This window comes from Salmo salar, chromosome 11, assembly GCF_965601325.2.
Source record: "Salmo salar chromosome 11, fSalSal1, whole genome shotgun sequence".
NCBI lineage: Eukaryota > Metazoa > Chordata > Actinopteri > Salmoniformes > Salmonidae > Salmo > Salmo salar.
Window position 1 is genome coordinate 101,525,614 of NC_138301.1, and position 15,030 is coordinate 101,540,643.

At 45.4% G+C, this 15,030-nt stretch overlaps 1 protein-coding gene and 1 non-coding gene across 2 annotated transcripts in view; both read left to right on the forward strand.

The window, feature by feature from the left end:
• LOC106563218 (leucine-rich repeat transmembrane neuronal protein 4) overlaps positions 1-15,030 on the forward strand; it is a 160,163-nt gene that overhangs the window by 44,914 nt on the left and 100,219 nt on the right. The gene's annotated exons all lie outside the window — the stretch shown is intronic.
• On the forward strand, positions 1,069-1,142 carry trnaa-cgc (transfer RNA alanine (anticodon CGC)). The gene has a single exon. It is a non-coding gene; the product is annotated as a tRNA-Ala (tRNA).

Consider the following 15,030-nt stretch of genomic DNA (forward strand, 5'->3'; position numbering starts at 1 on the left):
TGAGGGAGCAGAAGAGAGACAGAACATGGCTAACCTAGATAGGGGAGGAGATTCACATAATGAAACCCCCCCGCCCCCCCAAAAAATAAAATAATGGAGAAGTCGAGAGAGATGAAGTAGGGAGAGATGGGGATGTCTAGTTAACGGGAGACTGACAAAGGAAGAGAAGAGACAGTTCTTGTTTCACCTGTCAATGGTGCCGGAGTGCCTGTCACAACAAGGGCAATTTCACCATGACCCAGGCGTTGCCATGGCAACACAGAGTCCTTCCCCTTTCGTTTTGTCGTTACTATAGGGACCCTCGCTGTTACTGCCCCTCGCTGAACTAACTCAAGTGAAAAGTGGAATACGGCCTTGTTCTCCCTGTGCTGAGAGGGCCTTGTTTTATACACCTTTTCAGCCCTCTCATTCCCCCTTCAGATCTTTCTTTTTTTGGTTTGCGTTTTATCTTTGTCTAATCAAACCGCTCCTCTTGATTGCCATGTGACTTTATCCCACATCAAATGATGCCGGAGGGAGTCAATTTTTAATCAGGCGAGCCTCGCCCATCTAATGTCATGTGTTTCATCCTGACCAAAGTCAAACAATCAAGTCATCATCTCTGAAAGCCTACACTCTTCGAAAAAAAGGGTTCTTCGGCTGTCCCCATAGGATAACCCTTTTTGGTTCCACGTAGAACCCTTTTCGGTTCCATGTAGAACTCTCTGTGGAAAGAGCTCTATATGGAACTCAAAAGAGCTCTACCTGGAACCAAAAATGGTTCTTCAAAGGGTTCTCCTATGGGGACAGCCGAAGAACCCTTAAAGGACATTTTTTTCTAGGAGTGTAGGCTTTGCTAGCCGCCCACTAAGCCAGAAGAAGGATTGCAGATCAAAAAGAACAAAGAGTTCACAAGTTTAGATCCCAAGGTGACTGTATCCTTGAGCAGGGTGCTTATCCTGGATCTCCTTAGTGATACTCTTTATCTATAGACATTGATGGATACTGTGTGAAAATATAAAATACCTATCTATATTGTATCGTCCTATGAGGATGTATAGGTTATTGTCTAGTGGAAGACATTATATGGTCCTGTGTGGCTCAGTTGGTAGAGCATGGTGTTCGCAATGCCAGGGTTGTGGGTTCGATTCCCACGGGGGACGAGTATGGAGAAAAAATGTATGAAATGTATGCATTCACTACTGTAAGTCGCTCTGGATAAGAGCGTCTACTAAAATGTAAATGTATTATATATGCAGTGTAATAAACACACAAATGTTGCCATATCATTATAGGATACTTGAACCTACCAATGGTAATGCAGGTTCAACTGTTCTGCCTGCGGCTATGGAACCCTGACCTGTTCACCGGACGTGCTACCTGTCCCAGACCTGCTGTTTTTCAACTCTCTAGAGACAGCAGGAGCGGTAGAGATACTCTCAATGATCGGCTATGAAAAGCCAACTGACATTTACTCCTGAGGTGCTGACCTGTTGCACCCTCGACAACTACTGTGATTATTATTATTTGACCATGTTGGTCATTTATGAACATTTGAACATCTTGGCCATGTTATTTTATAATCTCCACCCGGCACAGCCAGAAGAGGACTGGCCACCCCTCCTAGCCTGGTTCCTCTCGGTTTCTTCCTAGGTTTTGGCCTTTCTAGGGCGTTTTTCCTAGCCACCGTGCTTCTATACCTGCATTACTTGCTGTTTGGGGTTTTAGGCTGGGTTTCTGTACAGCACTTTAAGATATCAGGTGATGTAAGAGGGGCTATATAAATACATTTGATTTGATTTAATTTAATGATTATTTGGCAAGATAAATGTTTTGGCCATCAACACATTGACCAAATCCCTTAAATCAGAGAGGTAGTTTGAAAAGTTACATATTATACTGAAGAAAAGTATAGAGCACTTCTAAGCAGTGAGATGGTGAGCCACTCTCTCCCATGCATGCAGAGAGGTCTCCTGCGGACTGATCTGTAGGCAGGTCATTGATGTGCTATTCGATCTGTCCAGCGTCTATGTGACCGTTTCTTCATTATTAGAGCAGCAGGTGGGCCACACTCTGGGCTGACTCTGGGCTGACTATCTGACTGTCCAATGTTCTCCAGACAACTGAGTCATTGTCACACACAGAAGGTGTTGGCTTCAAATTGCACTTAGGTAACCTGACCTGCATAGAACGTGAATGATCTGCTCCTATCTGATTTTGTGTGTTGACTTTATCTCTGTAGCATTGGCCCCTAAGTGTCTTAGATGCACCATTTATTTTTATTTTTTATTTACTCTATTTTACAATGACGACCTGGTCACTACCAGGGGAGTTTCTCATCATCATGAATTGAAGCCCTTTAGTTATAACATGGGCCTATTAAATGCCAATGTGTCCATGTTAGTTTCATGTGTTATGTTACATGGTGTGGTGAACCTCATAGAAAACACAAGATGCAACTTCGGGCTTCAGAATGAGTGTCAGGGGTGAAACATGAGTCTAAATTAGTCACTCTGGAGGGAACATTAGCGCTAGCGAGTCCCTCAGTTCAGTATGATGGAAGCGCATTGAAAAGTGTGCATTGATTTTCCCATCATGTGAAGAGTTTCAGCACCGCCAAAGTCCTCCCCAGTCATCCCCAATTAGCTTTCAGCCCGGGGAGCTCTGTCCATCCCCATCTGCTCATCTGCCTATCAGTGGCTTCACTCCACTAAAAAAGGGGAGCGAGTGAGGGAGGGAGGGAAGAGAGGGAGGGAGTGAGGGATAAGTCTCAGTTTGACTCTATGGACGAGGGGCTTGGCAGAGCAGGGTCAGGCAAAAGCCAGTAAGGGGGTTTTGGAAGCGGATGCCCTCCCTCTGGGAGAGAGGGGAATTTGGATGATAGAGCGAGGAACCAATCCCACTCCCTCTCCCTGCAACCGTTTATCAATGAAAACACAGGACTCTGTTTCCATACCCACTCTGCCAAGTTGGGATGCAGTTTACATTTTTCCTCTAGCAGCAAGACCTTCTGAGTGTCTCTGTGTGTTTGTATTTCTGTCCGTTGGGCTGTGCTGTCACCACAGTGCCCTGGAGGTGCAGGATCCCAATCCAGATCAGGGTCTGCACTGAGGGGAACCATCCTAGTCCTCCAGAATCCCAGAAGGCCTTGGCGTCTCGACCATTCAGAGCCAGATGGACTGTGTGTATGATCGCTGTGTCTTCTTCCCAGTCTCTTCTCCCTGCCATTTCCCCTCTATATGAGATATGATGTACTTGGCCTATGTTTTTGGATAGAGGAGATAGGCCCCTCTCAATAATAGAAAAAGTTTAATCTTACCCTGTATGAATGTAGCCCCTCTCCAACTCAAATAGCCCAGAAATGCCACTGTTGTCAACTGGGAAAAACAGAAGGAGAAATCCATAGTCAGTAGATAAAGAACACATTATATTTGACAACCAGTGTGCTCCTTCTGAGGGTCGCTTCCACTCTTTTTTCCATTCTTTACTTTGTAATTGAATTTCTATGGAATAGCTATTATATGCCATCCCCAGCGAGTGGTGTCATCCATCGGTAGTAGTGGCCCCGTGCTTCAGAGGAGGAAGCTGAGTCCATGAATGGATGAATGCGTGTATATGCTGTCATGGCTGCTTTGTTGTCCTCCCTCCCTCCGTCTCATGTTGGTATTCATCTGTCAGGCTCCATCCTGATGGGTGGTGTAATTACTAAGCCACAGGGAAGCCAGGGAGGTTTGCACGGGTTAGAGGGCCTGCTGGGTGATGCAAACTAGTGGTGAGGCAGAGAAGTACACTAACCTAATGCTCTTGCTACTCTCAGTACAAAAAGCACATCAGACAACTGACACATGCATATAAAGACAAGGCATGTGCACGGACACATGCATTGATGCATCAACACAGGTACACATGCTTTGACAGTGACATCAGCCACACACACACACACACACACACACACACACACACACACACACACACACACACACACACACACACACACACACACACACACACACACACACACACACACACACACACACAACACCAATACTAGGAAATATATATTCATATATATTCACCCACACGCAGCGGGGACTTACACACACTCTGTCAATATGGACCTGTCCGCAACTGCACACAAACACATAAAGTCACCATGGGCCATGCTCAGAGCCTATTCATTTCCCACATCCTTTTATGATTTGTGCTTTTTATTTTGCAGCACTGTTTTATATGAGGGCAGTAGGAGCTGCATCCACACAGCCCAGCCATCCCTGAGCACTGCAGGGACTTCACCCACAGTGCTTTAGCTCTCACAAGAGGGATGAGTTCTGTGATGAAATGGCCCACCACTCACATTCCTTATGGAACACAACCCATCGAGACGGGTTTACCCACAAAGATCTAATCCACTGGAGAGAGGGAGAGAGGGAGAAAGGAAGCGAGAGAGAGAGATCTGACTTCAGAGTCTGGAAAGGCTGTTTTGATGTTGTCGGCATAATGCGTTGATAATGAAGGGGGCTGTGCTTTTACTGGTTTGTTCTCCGTGTCGTTCTCATTCAAACACCCACACGCAAAGCCGCACACCACCCCCAACTGTTGGATTTTCAAGTCCAAACAACGATAGGTCTCTACCCCCCAGGAAAAAATTACTTTTGAGAGAACCAATCACTGCATCGTCGCAATTTCTGAGCGAATACTGCATTTACAGTGGCCTCCTGTCCAGACCAGTGTGTGACAGCTCTCCCTGCGATGTAAGTAGGGTCAGCCAGGCTAGATGATAGGGGGAACAGAGAGTGAAAGATACATTCAGAGACAGTGAAAGGGATCTCCATTTGTGTGTGTGTGTGTGTGTGTGTGTGTGTGTGTGTGTGTGTTTTACAGGTCTGTGTAGGTCTGTGTATATCTAGATCACCCAACTTGCAGGTATAGCATCTGGCCCCAGGGAGGAGGATTATGTGGCCTGGCAGTGCAATGGAGTGTGCTGTATATGTGTAGTGTTGTGCTGTGTGTGAGGTTTGCCTGGCAGTTAACTAACTTGTTGCAATGAGAAAAAGTGAGAACAAACATCAATAACACCAGTTGCAGTAGTGGTCAACTGCCTTCTGCTTGTACATATAACCCCAGCAGTGGTCCCTGTGGAGATATGGAGGCTGCATTCATGTGCATGTGACTGGAGGGCCATAATGACCACCGACGACCATTAGATTAGCGAGGTATAAGGTGAGCTGTGGTGAGCTGTGGTGAGCTGTGGTGAGCTGTGGGCTCCCAGTTTTGTGGAGGTGTACACTGCCCAGCTTTGACAGGCTCAAACCTGATGTTCGTCTAATGAGCCCCCTGGTAAATCTTGTTGCTGTATTGCTGCTTCCCCCCTCTTCACCTCCACGTCTGTTGGAGATAGGAGTATGGATGCTGCGGAAAACACCCCAGCATATTCAACCAGGACCAGTCAATAACCTGCATGGGAAGTCTCACAAATCTAGATTTCACAAATCCTCAATCCACTCCTTCGTCTTTGGTACTTAGCTCCTTCCCCAGTACACAGGTGTGGTCCAACATGATAACCTAGACTGCCATTCAATCCTCAGGGATGTGAAGAGCTAGAAACATTTCACTTTGGAATACAGCTAACGCTGTATTTTATCAAAGAGGCATGTAAGGTAACTTGAGTCGGAAAATGCTGCAGTTTCTGGCAGTTTATTTATTTTAAACACATACTGCACTGTAATTGCAGATGAGACAGTCTTGGGTCTACCTGTAGTTTCAGACAAACAACAATCCAGCAATTATACCCCTGGCCTCTCTTACTATTTATCTTTCCATATCGCTCTCTCACTTTCTCTCTCTCAGCATCGTCTGAAATCCTGTTTATTTCAAGCAGCCTCCTCCCTCTCCCCTTCCTCCCACTCTCCTCCACACTTTACTTCTTCCTCCTCCTCCCCTACCTGTCGTTATGCTTGGAGAGGTTTACTGTGCCACCTTGGCACGGCGGGGCCCGCCTCGGAAGAGCTCTTATTCCCCCAGTGCTAGCTCTGTCTCTGTTTGACTGGAGGGAGATCCACTAAGCCCCTCTCCTGGGGAAAGGGTGCTCAGAAGCAGAGAGAGACCGAAGACTGTGGAAATGAGCTTCACTGGTCCTCTATCCCTCTCTCTCTCTATTTTCTACCCCCCCCCCCCCCCCCCCCTTGTTTCTCTTCCCTTTTCTTCCTCTCTAAGCTGGTTTAGATTCCATCACGGCTAAGCTGAACAAATCCGCCAATATTTCCCAGAAAATTGCCTAGTGGAAGTAGGGGCCGCGAATCAGCTTCTTATTTAAAAAAGGATGTCGTAGAAGGAGAGGAGGAGACTATTATAGAACATGAAGTTAAAATGGTGTATTAATGTGTTTGTTTACCTTTATTTACATGGAGTGTTTCTCACCCAGCCCAGATCTGTAGGACTTGTGGTCCTGTGTGCTTCACAGGGGAGCTATAGTGTGTGTGTGTGTGTGGTGTGTGTGTGTGTGTGTGTGTGTGTGTGTGTGTGTGTGTGTGTGTGTGTGTGTGTGTGTGTGTGTGTGTGTGTGTGTGTGTGTGTGTGTGTGTGGACCAAAAGCCTTAGCGTTATCATTTTACTTACCTAAAGCAGACTTTTGTTTGTTTATCCTCTCTTAATTACAATTCGTGTTGTGTAAAGTTGAAAGTAAAATGGGTTTCATCATTTTAAACACACTTTATCCTTTGGATTCTTCTATCGATCAGTAATCTCAGCCGAAACAAACTTCTTATCTCTGAGCCTGCTTCTTTGTGGCCAGGTCTTGAGTGTCCTTTATGGTTCTTCACGGTCCTGCATGGTGGATCAGGCAAGCGATGGGCCAGTTAGTTGGGCTCAGCTGGTGGTCCTCTCCCAACCCTCTCTCTAAAGTGGCCGAACAGAGGACAGGCTGAGGCAGGGACGTCTGCAGCACAGCCGGAGAAAATGAATGAAAGGGCGACCAAATCGAATTTAACAGAGCTGACTGTGAATCAGCCGAGCTGTGGGCTGTGGAGGGCTGTGGGCTGGCCAGGAACCACCAGGCATCAGACCCTGGCCCTAGACATGCTGCCACAGTGCCACTCCATTTCAGATTGGTCACACTTGCTTGAACCCAGCGGGGCTCCTATGGCACTTTCTTTATTTTTCATTGACTCTCTATATGATTGACAGGTATCTGCATTGATTGATGCTTTGCCTCAGACCCTCTTGGCAGGGTGGAGAGAGGGGAGGGCGGGGGCTAATTGACTGTCCTCCAGCTGGTCGATGTATGGCTGCATTCAGAAGAAACTGCAGACCAGGGGGCATCCAACGACCAACGCCATGTTTCCCCGCAGCCGCAGCCGCAAATGACAAATTCATTGTTTCACTAGAGACCAATGAATTACAGCAGTCTATTATCACTTTGTCTGTTTCAATAACATACATGTGGATATGTAGAGGTGAGTCATCGTTGTCCAGGGTTTGGGGATTTTTCCTAGCCGTTATAGATATCGTTGTTATGCCGCTCCAGAGACAGAAATATGAATTAGACAGAGCCAGGGGGTCTACTAAATAAGGCATTTGGGCGGTTGAATTATTGAACAAACAGAGATGTATACCTGCAGCGAAATAGCAGTTCCTTATGGTCTTTCTGAGCAAAGCGGCAGAGGCAGCCATGTATTAAATGACGTGTTCCAATACAGTGCTCCAGCCTCCCCACTGCACTGAAGTGTTAGATTTTTCTGAACAAACCTGTGATTTGTAAATAATGTATATGACTTAGCTAGCTACCTAAAATATAAGCCGGTTCCCCAAAATGAAAAGCCCGACTCTGCCAGCTCCAACAGATAGACTGTAGGCCAGTTCCACATCAACTCATGGAGGGGGAAGAACATGTACTGTAATGTATGATTTAATGGTCGTATATAAACATGGAGGCACACGCTCAGTTATTTAACTATGGGTGCAACCTAAAGTACACATACCTTTTCTATCATGCACACATACAGGCTACTTTACCATTCACAATTCATTTACCATTTTATGGACTTATGTACAAAGTTACATTTGAAATACACTGCTCAAAAAAATAAAGGGAACACTTAAACAACACAATGTAACTCCAAGTCAATCACACTTCTGTGAAATCAAACTGTCCACTTAGGAAGCAACACTGATTGACAATAAATTTCACATGCTGTTGTGCAAATGGAATAGACAACAGGTGGAAATTATAGGCAATTAGCAAGACACCCCCAATAAAGGAGTGGTTCTGCAGGTGGGGACCACAGACCACTTCTCAGTTCCTATGCTTCCTGGCTGATGTTTTGGTCACTTTTGAATGCTGGCGGTGCTTTCACTCTAGTGGTAGCATGAGACGGAGTCTACAACCCACACAAGTGGCTCAGGTAGTGCAGCTCATCCAGGATGGCACATCAATGCGAGCTGTGGCAAGAAGGTTTGCTGTGTCTGTCAGCGTAGTGTCCAGAGCATGGAGGCGCTACCAGGAGACAGGCCAGTACATCAGGAGACGTGGAGGAGGCCGTAGGAGGGCAACAACCCAGCAGCAGGACCGCTACCTCCGCCTTTGTGCAAGGAGGAGCAGGAGGAGCACTGCCAGAGCCCTGCAAAATGACCTCCAGCAGGCCACAAATTTGCATGTGTCTGCTCAAACGGTCAGAAACAGACTCCATGAGGGTGGTATGAGGGCCCGACGTCCACAGGTGGGGGTTGTGCTTACAGCCCAACACCGTGCAGGACGTTTGGCATTTGCCAGAGAACACCAAGATTGGCAAATTCGCCACTGGCGCCCTGTGCTCTTCACAGATGAAAGCAGGTTCACACTGAGCACATGTGACAGACGTGACAGAGACAGGAGACGCCGTGGAGAACGTTCTGCTGCCTGCAACATCCTCCAGCATGACCGGTTTGGCGGTGGGTCAGTCATGGTGTGGGGTGGCATTTCTTTGGGGGGCCGCACAGCCCTCCATGTGCTCGCCAGAGGTAGCCTGACTGCCATTAGGTACCGAGATGAGATCCTCAGACCCCTTGTGAGACCATATGCTGGTGCGGTTGGCCAGGTCTAGGAGGAGAACCCTCAGGAGACCATCCGCCACCTCATCAGGAGCATGCCCAGGCGTTGTAGGGAGGTCATACAGGCACGTGGAGGCCACACACACTACTGAGCCCCATTTTGACTTGTTTTAAGGACATTACATCAAAGTTGGATCAGCCTGTAGTGTGGTTTTCCACTTTAATTTTGAGTGTGACTCCAAATCCAGACCTCCATGGGTTGATAAATTGGATTTCCATTGATTATTTTTGTGTGATTTTGTTGTCAGCACATTCAACTATGTAAAGAAAAAAGTATTTAATAAGATTATTTCTTTCATTCAGATCTAGGATGTGTTGTTTAAGTGTTCCCTTTATTTTTTTGAGCAGTATATAATAGCTTCATTAAAAAGTTGAAAAGGGAATATGGTAATATGATTGATCCGTTTTTCGCGTTGAACCTGTTAGCTAACACTTTCCTTTTTGAGTGAAGCAAATCAACACACCAAGAAAAGATAGGAAAACTAGTATTAGGTAACGTAAGCAAAAGCTTGGTGCTCCTTTGCCACACTAACTTGACATTACAAAGACCAAAGCATACATTGTCTGATTCACATCCAAATAGAAACCACTACTTATGACAATAAACACCTATTGTTTTTATCATTCTCTTTGACGTTTTTCCTACTGCTCAAACATGATTTAGCTGTTGCCATGAAAGGTTATGTGATGAAGCAAAGGACTGATGAACAATAAAAAAGGTTCTTATCAGCCGTTATGCGTTTCACTTGTCATTGTAATTATCAACTCAAGAGTGGCAGGGCCTTTACTGTAGGCTACAGAGAGACCTCTTTGAATACGGGAAAGTGGCCAGCGTGGAATTTGGATTGGCTATTAATACATTTTCCACTTCAGTAGGTGCGTGTGTGTGGAGGTGCTCATGTGTGTAGAAGGTTAGGTTTGATGGAGAAGGGTAGGTTTGGGTGGTTACCCTAGACTCAAGAAATCTAGAGTCACGTAAATATATATATAAATATACTGCTCAAAAAAATAAAGGGAACACTTAAACAACACATTCTAGATCTTTATGAAAGAAATAATCTTATTAAATACTTTTTTCTTTACATAGTTGAATGTGCTGACAAAATCACACAAAAATAATCAATGGAAATCCAATTTATCAACCCATGGAGGTCTGGATTTGGAGTCACACTCAAAATTAAAGTGGAAAACCACACTACAGGCTGATCCAACTTTGATGTAATGTCCTTAATACAAGTCAAAATGAGGCTCAGTAATGTGTGTGGCCTCCACGTGCCTGTATGACCTCCCTACAACGCCTGGGCATGCTCCTGATGAGGTGGCGGATGGTCTCCTGAGGGATCTCCTCCTGGACTAAAGCATCCGCCAACTCCTGGACAGTCTGTGGTGCAACGTGACGTTGGTGGATGGAGCGATACATGATGTCCCAGATGTGCTCAATTGGATTCAGGTCTGGGGAACGGGCGGGCCAGTCCATAGCATCAATGCCTTCCTCTTGCAGGAACTGCTGACACACTCCAGCCACATGAGGTCTAGCATTGTCTTGCATTAGGAGGAACCCAGGGCCAACCGCACCAGCATATGGTCTCACAAGGGGTCTGAGGATCTCAACTTGGTACCTAATGGCAGTCAGGCTACCTCTGGCGAGCACATGGAGGGCTGTGCGGCCCCCCAAAGAAATGCCACCCCACACCATGACTGACCCACTGCCAAACCGGTCATGCTGGAGGATGTTGCAGGCAGCAGAACGTTCTCCACGGCGTCTCCAGACTGTCACGTCTGTCACATGTGCTCAGTGTGAACCTGTGAAGAGCACAGGGTGCCAGTGGTGAATTTGCCAATCTTGGTGTTCTCTGGCAAATGCCAAACGTCCTGCGCGGTGTTGGGCTGTAAGCACAACCCCCACCTGTGGACGTCGGGCCCTCATACCACCCTCATGGAGTCTGTTTCTGACCGTTTGAGCAGACACATGCACATTTGTGGCCTGCTGGAGGTCATTTTGCAGGGCTCTGGCAGTGCTTCTCCTGCTTCTCCTTGCACAAAGGCGGAGGTAGCGGTCCTGCTGCTGGGTTGTTGCCCTCCTACGGCCTCCTCCACGTCTCCTGATGTACTGGCCTGTCTCCTGGTAGCGCCTCCATGCTCTGGACACTACGCTGACAGACACAGCAAACCTTCTTGCCACAACTCGCATTAATGTGTCATCCTGGATGAGCTGCACTACCTGAGCCACTTGTGTGGGTTGTAGACTCCGTCTCATGCTACCACTAGAGTGAAAGCACCGCCAGCATTCAAAAGTGACCAAAACATCAGCCAGGAAGCATAGGAACTGAGAAGTGGCCTGTGGTTACCACCTGCAAAACCACTCCTTTATTGGGGGTGTCTTGCTTATTGCCTATAATTTCCACCTGTTGTCTATTCCATTTGCACAACAGCATGTGAAATGTATTGTCAATCAGTGTTGCTTCCTAAGTGGACAGTTTGATTTCACAGAAGTGTGATTGACTTGGAGTTACATTGTGTTGTTTAAGTGTTCCCTTTATTTTTTTGAGCAGTGTAGATTAACATGTCTTGAATGCCATCTCTTTGACAGATTTAAAAATAACTTTACTGGGAAATCACACTTTGCAATAAACGACGTGGTATGCCCAGAAAAGAAGTCTATGTTGGAGCCATCTTGGAACCATCAAAAATACTATTGTAAATAATCCCTTACCTTTGATTATCTTTATCAGAAGGCACTTCTAGGTATCCCAGGTCCATAACAAATGTAGTTTTGTTCAAAAAAGTTAATAATTTATGTCCCAATAGTGTTAGCGCGCTCTGAAGGCTAGTGAAAATGTACCGTGTGCGTCTGACTTGTCGTCAGGAATGAGCAAAAAAAATATATTTAAGTTCGTTCAAACATGTCAAACGTTGTATAACATAAATCTTTAGGGGCTTTTTCAACCAGGGCTTCAATAATATTCCATTGGGACGGTTGTATTGTCTTTCAAAACGTTTCGAAAAGGGAGAGTACCCATGGGCGCCGACGTCACAATGGTAATGGCCCATCCCCTGTGACCAAGGTAAACATCCTCTCTTTCAGTCAATTTTGATGGTAGGAGGCTCAAACCACTTTGTAAAGACTGGGGACATCTAGTGGAAGCCATAGGAAGTGCTAAATGAATCGCAAGCCCCTGTGTGTTTCAATGGCAAATGTTTGAAGTGATATCCACACATCAGATTTCAGTTTCCTGTCAGGATTTGTCTCAGGGTTTTGACTGCCATATGAGTTCTGTTATACTCACCGACACCATTCAAACAGTTTTAGAAACTTTAGGGTGTTTTCTATCCAAATCCAGAAATTATATGCATATTCTAGTTACTGGGCAGGAGTAGTAACCAGATTAAATCGGGTACGTTTTTTTATCCGTCTGTGCAAATACTGCCCCCTAGCCCTAACAGGTTTTAACATCGTTTTCATGCTCATCAAACTCTTCAGTGACCACTTGTGCCCTATGGATGGGGGCATAGCCATTGCAACCAAAATAATGGCCTGCCCAGCATTTTGTTACTTTTATTATTTTTATTTAACCTTTATTTCACTAGGCAAGTCAGTTAAGAACAAATTCTTATTTACAATGGCGGCCTACCAAAAGGCAAAAGGTCTCCTGCGGGGACCTGGGCCTGGGTTAAAAAAATTATAATAAATACAATATCAATAGAAGATAAAACACACATCACAACAAGAGAGACAACACTACATAAAGAGAGACCTAAGACAACAACATAGCAAGGCAGCAACACATGACAACACAGCATGGTAGCAACACAACATGACAACAACATGGTTGCAGCACAACATGGTAGCAGCACAAAACATGGTACAAACATTATTGGGCACAGACAACAGCACAAAGGGCAAGAAGGTAGAGACAACAATACAACACGCAAAGAAGCCACAACTGTCAGTAAGAGTGTCCATGAATGAGTCTTTGAATGAATAGATTGAGATAAAACTATCCAGTTTGAGTGTTTGTTGCAGCTCGTTCCAGTCGCTAGCTGCAGCAAACTGAAAAGAGGAGCGACTCAGGGATGTGTGTGCTTTGGGGACCTTGAACAGAATGTGACTAGCAGAATGGGTGTTGTATGTGGAGGATGAGGGATGCAGTAGATATCTCAGATAGGGGGGAGTGAGGCCAAAGAGGGTTTCATAAATAAGCATCGTGACCCTAAGCGTGATGGCATGTTAATTGCTTAATTAATTAACTCAAGAATCACACCTGTGTGGAAGCACCTGCTTTCAATATACTGTATACTGAACAAAAAAATATAGACACAACATGTAAAGTGTTTCATGAGCTGAAATAAAAGATCCCGGAAATGTTTCATATGCACAAAAAGCTTATTCCTCTCAAATATTGTTCTCAAATGTGGTTACATCCCTGTTAGTGAGCATTTCTCCTTTGTCAAGATAATCCATCCACCTGACAGGTGTGGCATATCAAGAAGCTTAATAAACAGCATGACCATTACACAGGTGCACCTTGTTCTGGGGACAATAAAAGCCACTCTAAATGTGCAGTTTAGTCACACAACACAATGCAACAGATGTCTCAAGTTTTGAGGGAGTGTGCAATTGGCATGCTGACTACAGAAATGTCAACCAGAGCTGTTGCCTGAGAATTGTATTTGAATTTCTCTACCATAAGTTTTAGCGAATTTGGCAGTACGTCCAACCGGCCTCACAACGGCAGACCCGGTGTATGGTGTCGTGTGGGTGAGCGGTTTACTGATGTCAACATTGTGAACAGAGTGCCCCATGGTGGCGGTGGGGTTATGGTATGGACAGGCATAAGCTACGGACAACAAACATAATTGCATTTTAAAAGTTAAAATTTGAATACACATGTATACTGTGGCGAGATCCTGAGGCCCATTGTCATTCATCCACCGCCATCACCTCATGTTTCAGCATGATTATGCACAGCCCCATGTCGCAAGGATCTGCACACAATTCCTGGAAGCTGAAAATGACCCAGTTCTTCCATGACCTGCATACTCACCAGACATGTCACCCATTGAGAATGTTTGGGATGCTCTGGATCGACGTGTACGACAACGTGTTCCAGTTCCTGCCAATATCCAGCAACTTCGCACAGCCATTGAAGAGGAGTGGGACAACATTCCACAGGCCACGATCAACAGCCTGATTAACTCTATTCGAAGTAGATATGTCGCGCTGCATGAGACAAATTGTGGTCACACCAGATACTGACTGGTTTTCTGATGCACACCTCTACCTTTTTTTTGAAGGTATCTGTGACAGATGTATTCCCAGTCATGTGAAATCTATAGATTTGGGCCTAATTTATTGATCTCAATTGACTGATTTCCTTATATGAACTGTAACAGTAAAATCTTTGAAATTGTTGCATTTTGCGATTATATTTTTTTCCAGTATGTAATGTGTACAAAACATTAAGAACACCTTCTTAATATTGAGGTGCACAACCCCCCCCCCCCCCCCCCCTTTTGCCCTCAGAACAACCTCAATTTGGAGCATGGACTCTACAAGGTGTTGAAAGCATGCCACAGGGATGCTGGACCATGTTGACTCCAGTGCTTCCCACAGTTGTGTCAAGTTAGCTGGATGTGGACCATTTGGGTGGTGGACCATTCTTGATACATACGGGGAACTGTTGAGCATGAAAAACCCAGCAGCTTTGCAGTTTCTGACACAAACTGGCACCTTCTACCATACCCCGTTAAAGACACTTAAATATTTTGTCTTGTCCATTCACCCTCTGAATGGAACACATACACAATCCATGTCTCAAGGCTTAAAAATTATTCTTTAACTTCTTTCCTCCCCTTCATCTATACTGATTGAAGTGGTTTTAACTAGTGACATCAATAAGGGATCATAACAACACCTGGATTCACCTGGTTGTCTATGTCATGGAAAGAGCAGGTGTCCTTAATGTT